General features: G+C 34.6%; 1 long non-coding RNA gene across 1 annotated transcript; it reads left to right on the top strand.

Annotated features, from left to right (window-relative positions):
- The first annotated feature begins 6,602 nt into the window (after nucleotides 1-6,602).
- On the top strand, nucleotides 6,603-8,788 carry LOC120307349. Its single transcript, XR_005556497.1, has 3 exons — nucleotides 6,603-6,850; nucleotides 8,126-8,214; nucleotides 8,574-8,788. It is a non-coding gene; the product is annotated as an uncharacterized LOC120307349 (long non-coding RNA).
- Nucleotides 8,789-9,400: the final 612 nt, after the last annotated feature.

Below are 9,400 nucleotides of genomic sequence, written 5' to 3'. Positions count from 1 at the left end.
ATTTCCCCACCATCGAAGTATACATTTTTATTACCCATTTGTTCCCCTCCCCCTTCCCTGTTCAATGATGGCAGGATACCAGCTTGGTATCAAGCTGAAGGTGGTGGATCTGACACCACCATTTTCAATTTATAGCAGGTATTCTAAGGTCATGATTGGTGCCTATCTTTTAGGTATATAAAGCCTTATCATTTTATGTTAAATAGCAGTTGTTTTTACTGTTTAACTGTTTAAGTGGTTTGTTTGTTTTTTAAAAAACTTTTAAAATATTTATTTATTTATGTTTTTATTTATTATTGGCTCTGCAGAAAAGCAATGTAAATAATTATTAATTAGATAGCTACATTTTTCTATAAGTTGTGATTATCATTGAGTTTAAAATGAAATAATGGGTGATTGCTCACAAAATATGAAAGATAGAGTTATCACATTGCCTATTATGGTTCGAAATCTCAAAGTGATTTTTGGGCTATAACATTATGTGGGTCCAACTGAGAAAATTAACTCTGGCTGATCAGTGTTACTCATTCACTTTCTAAGCTGTGCAAACAATAAATGAAATGTACATGGAAGTTTTACATAAGCATAATTACATAAAATGTTTCTTAGCAGTTACACTATTCCAAGGTACCATACTTAATGAATATCCATACCGATTAGGTCACACTCAAAATTTGCTTTTGGGTTTATTTTTATGTGCATCAGTCGATGTTCATTCACCAATCAACTTGCATTAGTTTAATCATAAAACTAAATGAAATACTTCTCGACATGTTTCTTTGACAAGGAAGAATGCATGATTTGCATCCAACAGATCCTCAGTTCAACCCCAGTACTATATAATTTAGAATTTAGATAAAATCACTTAACATGGAGTATGATCTAATTTTCTATAATACTTACAATTTGTATACTTTCTTATAATTGGTTCGTTCTGGATTGATTATTATTATTGAATCAAAATAATAATAGCATTATCTGATACTAATGCATCCTAATAATGATGCTTCTCTTGTTATTTGATTGTTGCATGAACACCTATCACAACACTAGCACGTTAATTCTATTTTTTGAAGCCATAGTCAGCAATGTGATGATGCAAAGACATCACCAGAGGAGGCTGGACTGGAGTTTCCTGCCTCATTACTATTTGGGGGGTTTGTTGTTAGTTTGTTTAATAGTATGAGGCCAGGTTTTCACAGGGACCTTGTTCCAGAGGTTCCAGAAGAACTGGGATTAGGGTTCCTAAGTCCTAAACAAATATGAATTGCTGGGATTTCTTTTGCTGTGAAAGGTGAAAAGATCCCTTTCCTGGGTGAGAAATTCAGTTGTGTGGAGACCCTAGAAGCAATGGCTGTTATTATTATTATTTGCAAAAAAAAGTTTAATATTGAAATTGCATTTAGAAACAATTAAGCCCAAACCTGGGAATTTTAACAATAATGCAGATCTACATAAACAGCACTGGCTGTTTCATTTTCATTCACTTATCAGATATATTTACTTCTCAGATATTTCCTTAACCGGAATTGACTGTACTATAATTGCCTATTTCTTTGGTCCATTGGCTGTTAACCTTGAAGTGACTAGGGTAAAACTAGCGAGGCCTCCCCTGTCAGCCCTGACCTCTCACTATGCTGGAGAGGCTGCTGCCATGACAACCACGACAGATGTCAGCTAAGCAATGTGCACCCTAGAAAGACTCCCGGATTGAGAAAATCGATCTTGTAATGGTACTACCGAGCACATTCACTGAACTGCCAAGTGTTCTAGGCTTAATCATTTATTTCATCTAGCAGAGAGAAGAAAACATAAAAGAAATGAAATGAATTTGACCTCTTGTCTTTAGAGTGACTTTAGTGCTGCGCTGAATTTGAGCAAGTGCCGCTTATGAATTTAAAAAAATTACATTAGGAATAACATTTTGAAGTGAAATGACTCTTGTAATGCCAGCCCTCCAGAAACATGTTATTTCAAATGTCAGATATATAATAGTCATTTGCTGCTTTCTGTATGTGCCCAGAGGTTATCTTCAGCTAGGATCTATTGCAGGTAAATTATTATGAAGAAACTGCTTATAAAGTTATAGACATATACACACTAATATTCAGAAGTTGCTTGTGATTTTTCTTAATAATTCATCGGTACAAAAATGTCCTTAGTTAACTGTATTATTATAGTGTAGCTATACTGAGAAAATAATAAACAATGTTTCATATTGACAACAAGCTTCTTTCTGAAAGCCTAATATATAAAACATTTTTGTTTAGTCTTGAATGGAGCTTAGAGTGATTATAGCTAATTCCCTGTTGCAAACCACCATCCAGTCTGTTTCCCTCTTTTGCACACATTTGATCTGAGTTGTTAGATATGCAGATAGGTTCATCTCTTAAAATCTTTATATCCAGAATATCAGTTACTAAAAGGGGGGGAAATCTGCCCCCAAAAATGTATTTAGTAGGGGTAGGTGAAGAGTAGAGACTTGAATTTGGCAAGCACCCTGTTCTAATGTTACACTGCATAGCCTTTGAACTTTTAATTCCCCATCAGTTATGGGGAATAAACTTTTCTCTGAGATACTACGCCCTTAAGAAAACAAACCAAACCAAACCAAACCAGAAATGCCTTAGAGGGGCTTGAGTGAAAGCAACCTCTTTAGATTTTCCAATGTGATATGCCTGTCTGTATGCTGTGGGATATTTTATTGCATTTTTGCCCTCAAGTAAAGCTGACGGGAGCCAGGCTTGTAATTTAAATCAATAAGAACCCTTTACCATGGCCATAAAATACTTGGCTAAACCTTTGAAGTGGCCACAGTTGAATGCACTGTGAGCACAGTATAAATGTTCCTTAAGATGTATTGTGTAAGTCCATCACTAAAACAGCATTCAAAGGAACCTTTGCTTAAGCCATGCTTAGATGAATGATGGGAGAACTTCCAAATCTCTTTTGATCATTTACATTCACTCTTCTCATCACTGTGTGAAGTTGCATCTTAATTGGCCTATCACCATGCTGCAGGTGTCAGACTTCTGTCAGATCTTCTTGCCAAAGCTGTTTGATGAGTTTTTTGGGATCTAGGCCAGGTTTTGAACCAGTAATCCATATCTGATATGAAGTGATGTCAATGTTGCCTTTATATTTTAGTAGTGGCTGATGAGACATACATGTGGTTCATTCATCACCATAGCAGAAGCACCAGCCGAGGTAATCTGTTCAAATACTATATAATTTCACACCATGGGGAAGAGTTATGTTGTAAATGGAAACCTTGATAATTTAAAACAATTCATTTCTGTAAGAGGGGATGATTTAATCTGGATGAATCCATAGCACTCTTGGTTAACCTTCTTAGAAGGAAAAAGAAATGCAGATTGATTTATGTTTATCTTTCTATCAATTTATCGATCTATCACTGTTTTGGCTACTGCTTGTTTGCTTGTTTTCTTTTTGAATTCTACAGAATGATAAAGTCTAGAAAATGTTTGATTATTTTTCTCAGAAAATAGTACCAGAAAAAAAGGAAGTGATGTATTACTGAATTTCTTATTTAATTTAGTGGATTCAAAAAAATCCAATATTTTTTTTATTAAACTCTATAGTAGTTTTAACCCAAAGAAATTTATGATAAAATTCCCTAGAAGTCAATAGGACTAGTTAGTTACAATTAATTTATGTCCAGCTGATGTGAATATGATTTTACAATTTTATGATGATGAACTAGTAAATCCTATGTAGACTTCTCTACAAAGAATATTCATTTGACCTAACAGGCCTTTTCTTTAGATTTGGATGTTGGCTGTGCATCAGATACTTTTTAATAAGTGCAATATAAAGAAATTATTCTGTTTCTTTTTTAGTTATTACATTTATTATGTCAGGGCTGGACATAGATTAGTGTGTGTGGGGGTTTCCTCAGAGATATGAGCCTTTTATGATGCAATATTGATCAATACAATATTGATTAAAAGAATAAATCACCAAATAAAATGGTGGTGAGACTGAATGGGTTCCGGGACTATAATATCTTTAGTACTTGATAGGGGTTGTGACGGTGTGCAGCTTGGGTTTTCTATTGGACTCGCAGGTCCTGTTTAATGAACAGGTGGCAGTCATAGCTAGGAGAGTTTTTACTCAACTTTGTGCACCAGTTTCTCCCTTTCTTAGATGTGAAGTCCCTGTACTCAGTTACTCAAGCTCTGGTCATCTCTTGGATTATTGCACTTGGATTATTGCAACACACTTTATATGGGGCTATTGAATGCAGCCATATAAGCAGCTCTTGGGTCCCAGGATGACCCATGTTACACTGCTATTCCATGAGTGCATTGGTTGCCTTACTTCCAGGTCCAGTTCAAGGTCTTGGTTATCACCTTTAAAGCCCTTATGGCATTGATCTGAGTTATCTGAGGAACCGTCTCACCCTGATTGGTTTAGCTCATCCCACCCACACCAGCAGAAAAGGCATGCTGCAGATGCCATCTTGCAAGGAATTTCGGCTGGTAGAATCCAGGAGAAGAGTCTTTTCTGCCATGTTGTCTGCCATCTGGAAGATTGTGCCCCATGAAGTGAGACTCTAACTCACCCTTTTGGCCTTCTGAAAAGGCATGAAAACTGGCTCTGCCAACTGGCCTGGGGCCCCAATGGGGATTGGCATCTTAGAAGTGGTTAATAGATTAGACAGACACCCCCTTCTTCCCTGTGTATACTTTGCTTCCTTTCCCTCTATCCTGGTCAGTTGAATTTTAACTGAATTTTAAATTTATTATCTTTATTTATTGTTTGAATATTTTATATGATATCTTTATTGAATAGCTGGAAACTGCTAGAGTTGTCTCGGTGAGATTGATGGCATAATGGTTTAATAAAAAATAAAATAAACAAATAAAATGATCAAATTTGAGGAAACCTGGGGAATATTAAAATGGCTCCTTAAGAATTGGAGTGTGTGACACTCAGCAGATAAAAGGATTATAGAAAGGTTATAGAGGAGTAGTGAACTGAAATCTGGGAGGTTTGGCATGCAAATTCATATATACTCACTCCTCAAGTTGAGTTTGATTTCTGGTGTCACTGTGGGCACAGCCATCTTATTTTATTGGCAGCAGTGTGAAGTGGCTTTTTGTTATTTTCTTCCACAATGTGATTGACTTTTATCAATTCCCAATCTAACACACTCTAACATCTTAAACGTAATACTATAGTACATCATTATCATGCTTTTCATCCAAATAGCGACGTTGACAAACTCTAATATCAAGGAGCACAAGTAGGCATCGAATGTTGCATGAACACCAGATGAAAAGAAAAAAGAACATCAGAGATGCACTGAAACTAGTACACCATGAAGGTTTACTGAATACCAAAGAGATCAAACTGTCTTACAAGAAAGATCAAATGAAGCATAGAAAAGAAACATTGCAAGCAAACTTTACATGATCAGTACAGAAAAAATTAACAGTCAAAGCAGATAACAAAAAGACCTGACAATTATTAAAAGCAGGAAAGCTGAAGAAAGAGACAGAAAGGTTAATTCTGGATACATGAGACCAAGCTTTAAGACCAAATACATACTACAAACCAGAATTAAGAAGATAGCAACAAATAACAAATGCTGCCGCTTCAAACTAGCTTCAAACTAGAAGAAACAATGGACTACCTAGTTGGTTGCTGCAAGATCATACAGACTGACTACAAACAATGGCATGATAAACAACAACGGCTCATTGGAATAAATGAATTTGCCTCAAAGCACAAACTGGTGAGATCACTAAATAGATACCTTAACAGAAAATAAAGCAGCTAAAGGGCTCTGGAACTTTAGAATACAAGCAGACATCAGTTAGAATATATTAGTTACATAACTTCCCAGACTTAACAATTGTTGATAAGAAAAACAAAAAAGCTTATATAGTGGACATAGCAAAAAATGAAGACAACATGGCACAATAGAAAGAGCTGATGCAAATACAAGTAGAACAACTGTGGCAGAAGAAAGCAGAAGTGATACCAATAATAATACATGCCTTGATGCAACCCTAAAACATCTGGAGCAGCACTTGAACACCATTGTATTGACAAATCCCCACCAGTCAATTGCAAAAGACAACTTTACTTAGAACAGCTTACATGCTGCAATTACACCTTTAATATTATTAAATATCTGCCTATTCCAGATCCTTGGAAAGGACTTCATAGATAGATAAAATTGCTAAATCCAATTTAAACATCTGGCTGATAATTGTGAATTATACAGAAATAATAAGAGAAATGATTCTTAAAACAATATATATAGAAAAAAGAAAAAAGATCATGATTAAAGGTTAGTAGTGGATGACTACTTTTAAAGAGGGATCAAACTAAAACCAGTGAACCACATTCTCCTTCCTTCAGCTGATCAGCTGCTGAAACCTCACAATAATTTCATGAACCGTTGAAAACCACTAAAAACAGGCTGTATATTAAAAAACACATAATATTTGTGATGCTCATGAAAATATACTTATGAATTGTGCAGGTCCAGTCATTCCTGCGACAGAGAATGAGGTGGCTGAATGGAGTCACTGAAGCAGTAGGCGTGAGTTTAATGGGCTCCAGAAGATGGTAGAGGACAGGAAGGCCTGGAGGAACGTTGTCAGTGGGGTCGCGATGGGTCGGATACGACTTCGCAACTAACAACAATAAGTTATTCTGAAAACACTGCATGATTTCAGTAGTTCATTGGTCTGAGAAAGGACAATGATGTTCATCATTTTTAGTAATAGGCAGTCCATTCGTAAATATGAGTTGGACATTCTTATTCCAGGGACTGTTTGTAACTGAACTTGATCTCCAGTTTTCACATGTTCAGGTAAGTGACTAAACTAATCCAAGATCTTTTTGTGAAAGAGAAAGAAGCTTTTGTCGATTTGGAATAAATTCTGTAGAGGCATGTGGGATTCCTTACATGTTTCTTCCCCATTTTCTAAAAACAAGCTAATCTTATGATATGTGCTTCATATAATTAAATGGAAAGGGGATTTTCTTTCCTGTAAGGATCAACTGTACTTAAAACAAGGGAGCTCATCTGAGGCCCTAGGCTTCAATGTGACCATTAAAATACTTGCATGTAGTCCCCAAACGCTTTAAAAAGTTTCCAGTAAATTTTAATTTTTAATGTGATAGAAGAGGAAAATATATTGAAAGCAATATTTACTGCTTTAATTAGTATAATGTAATTTTAATTAAATCTGATTCCATGTCATTTAATTTATTTTTTGCTCAGCCAGCCTATTTTTGGACAGCATGGACATCTCTCAAAAGCCATTTGAAAAGGTTATACATTTCTGCCTTAACACACAAACAGCTGATTGACACCAAAAATTCTGTGTTAATCTGTAAAGATTCCTTATTTCAGATGTCAGCAACAAAATAATCAGTAGCACTATACAATGCTATACTATGTTTCCACAAGTATTAGAATTAATATATTTATTATTTCTTAAAACTGGGTAGTAGCTATCTCCACAAATCAGTTCTCTCTTTATATCTAGCCACTTCACCCACCATTGCAAGTATGACTTTAAAAAAAAAAAAAATAATGTCCCTGAATAATAGCTTTTTGATTTGTATTCTGATATTATTATCCTACCCAGTTAGTTTTAATGAGTTGGATTAGGAAATGTGAGTCAGACATGTTTATGTAACCACTTTCAGTTCTTCAGAGCCTCTGTATGGTGAAATATAAGCATTTAAACAGTTCTAAATTTTAACTTCAGATAGCTTATTCAATTTATTTAAATGTGAATCCTTTGCATTATGGAATATGCTTTTTATTTTAAATATATTGTTCTGCTTCACACTATCTATAAAATATGTAAATGTTAATTCTATTCAGTTCACCTAAAATGCTATAGTAAATTGTATCCTACTATGATCCCTGATGAAGAATTGTTTGCTTGGGACTATTATAACCTGTTTGACCATAACCTGTGATGGAATATAAAATTTCTGTTGTGATAACATATTTGTTTCATTAAGTATATATCTTCACAAATTCTTTGTAGTTTCAGTCACATGATACTATGGTTCATTATATGAATGAATCTTGGACTTATCAAAATTGTTTCTTTTTCTTCCATTCTAGAGAAAGATTGGAAGTTTAAGCTAAAGTTGTAGTGGTAAACTTCCACAAGGGAAATGGAACTTGTCATAAGCTGCACAAAAAACAAACAGGTAGAGAAAAAATATTGTATTCTCATATTTAAACCATGTACAGTGGTGCTGTGTGAACCCTTTTGAATTTTAAATATTTCTGCATAAATATGACTTAACTATGATCTGTTCTAACATATTCTAAAACTAAAGAAACCCAATTCAACATATGAATTTAAAACATTACATTGTTCATTTATTTATTGAACAAAGAGATCCAAAGCTACATGTTTGTGTGTGGCAAATATGTGAAGAGAGTGATCTAAATGCAATTAATTAGAAAAGCATTATTTACTAGTCAAATTCAGTAGATAAAGAAATTATATCCAGCCTTATCTATAGGATGTCAGTGTCTTTATCTTATTCATTTTATTTCATAGGAACAATCTTAATGGCTGAGAGAAATAGTAACCCTTAGTGACCAAGTGAAATTCCTTGACTGAAGATGGTCTTCAACTTGGATTCCCACAATTCCTCAACAATATATTCACTATACCATATTGGCCAGGATGAAATAAATTTCTCTATCCTGCAAAAAGACTCCTGTCCTTGATTAGCATTATACATATACATCAGTAAAAAAGTCAGACTGGAACCTGTATCGTGGTACTATAAAATTAAGCATCACTCCAGTTGTTCTTTAGAAAAAAGTCACATTTTCTTATCTAGCTTTAAATATTTCATTTCTTGAAAGTCCTAAACAATAAATCCAGATAGATACAGCACTTTGACAACCTTGGCTGATCTAAAAAAGCTAAGCAGAATCAGATCTGGATACTATTTGGCTAAGAACTATTTGGAAATTCTCTATTTTTGGATTATGTTGGGATAAAAAAATCCTCCCAAAAGAAATGGGAAACTCTTTTTCCGATGTCATCAAGAAAATGTCATAATTCTTTCCTGAAAGTAATAGTGGAACTCAACTCATGGAACTTTTTTTTCTCTGATTAAACACGCTTAGCCTTAGTGGGAGGTAAGGGAAGTGGAATATAATACTACAAGCTTAGAGTTTTAGAGGAAATAAGCAAATTAAAGGTTTTTGTAATGAGTGCACATACAGTATGCATATATTATGAACACTTTGGACATGTTGGTTATAAACAATCTGTAATATTTGAATTATTCCATGAGAAGCCCTACATGTTTCTTTATCATTCAACTATGCTCTCCTTTCCCCTCCCCTCCCATCCAGCCTCTTGTCCCCTTC

The sequence above is a fragment of the Crotalus tigris genome, unplaced genomic scaffold (genome assembly GCF_016545835.1).
Source record: "Crotalus tigris isolate CLP2741 ecotype Arizona unplaced genomic scaffold, ASM1654583v1 scf7180000017774.6281472, whole genome shotgun sequence".
In the NCBI taxonomy this organism is placed as follows: domain Eukaryota; kingdom Metazoa; phylum Chordata; class Lepidosauria; order Squamata; family Viperidae; genus Crotalus; species Crotalus tigris.
Note: the sequence above shows the minus strand (reverse complement) of the source record. Positions and strands in the feature narration are given on the sequence as shown.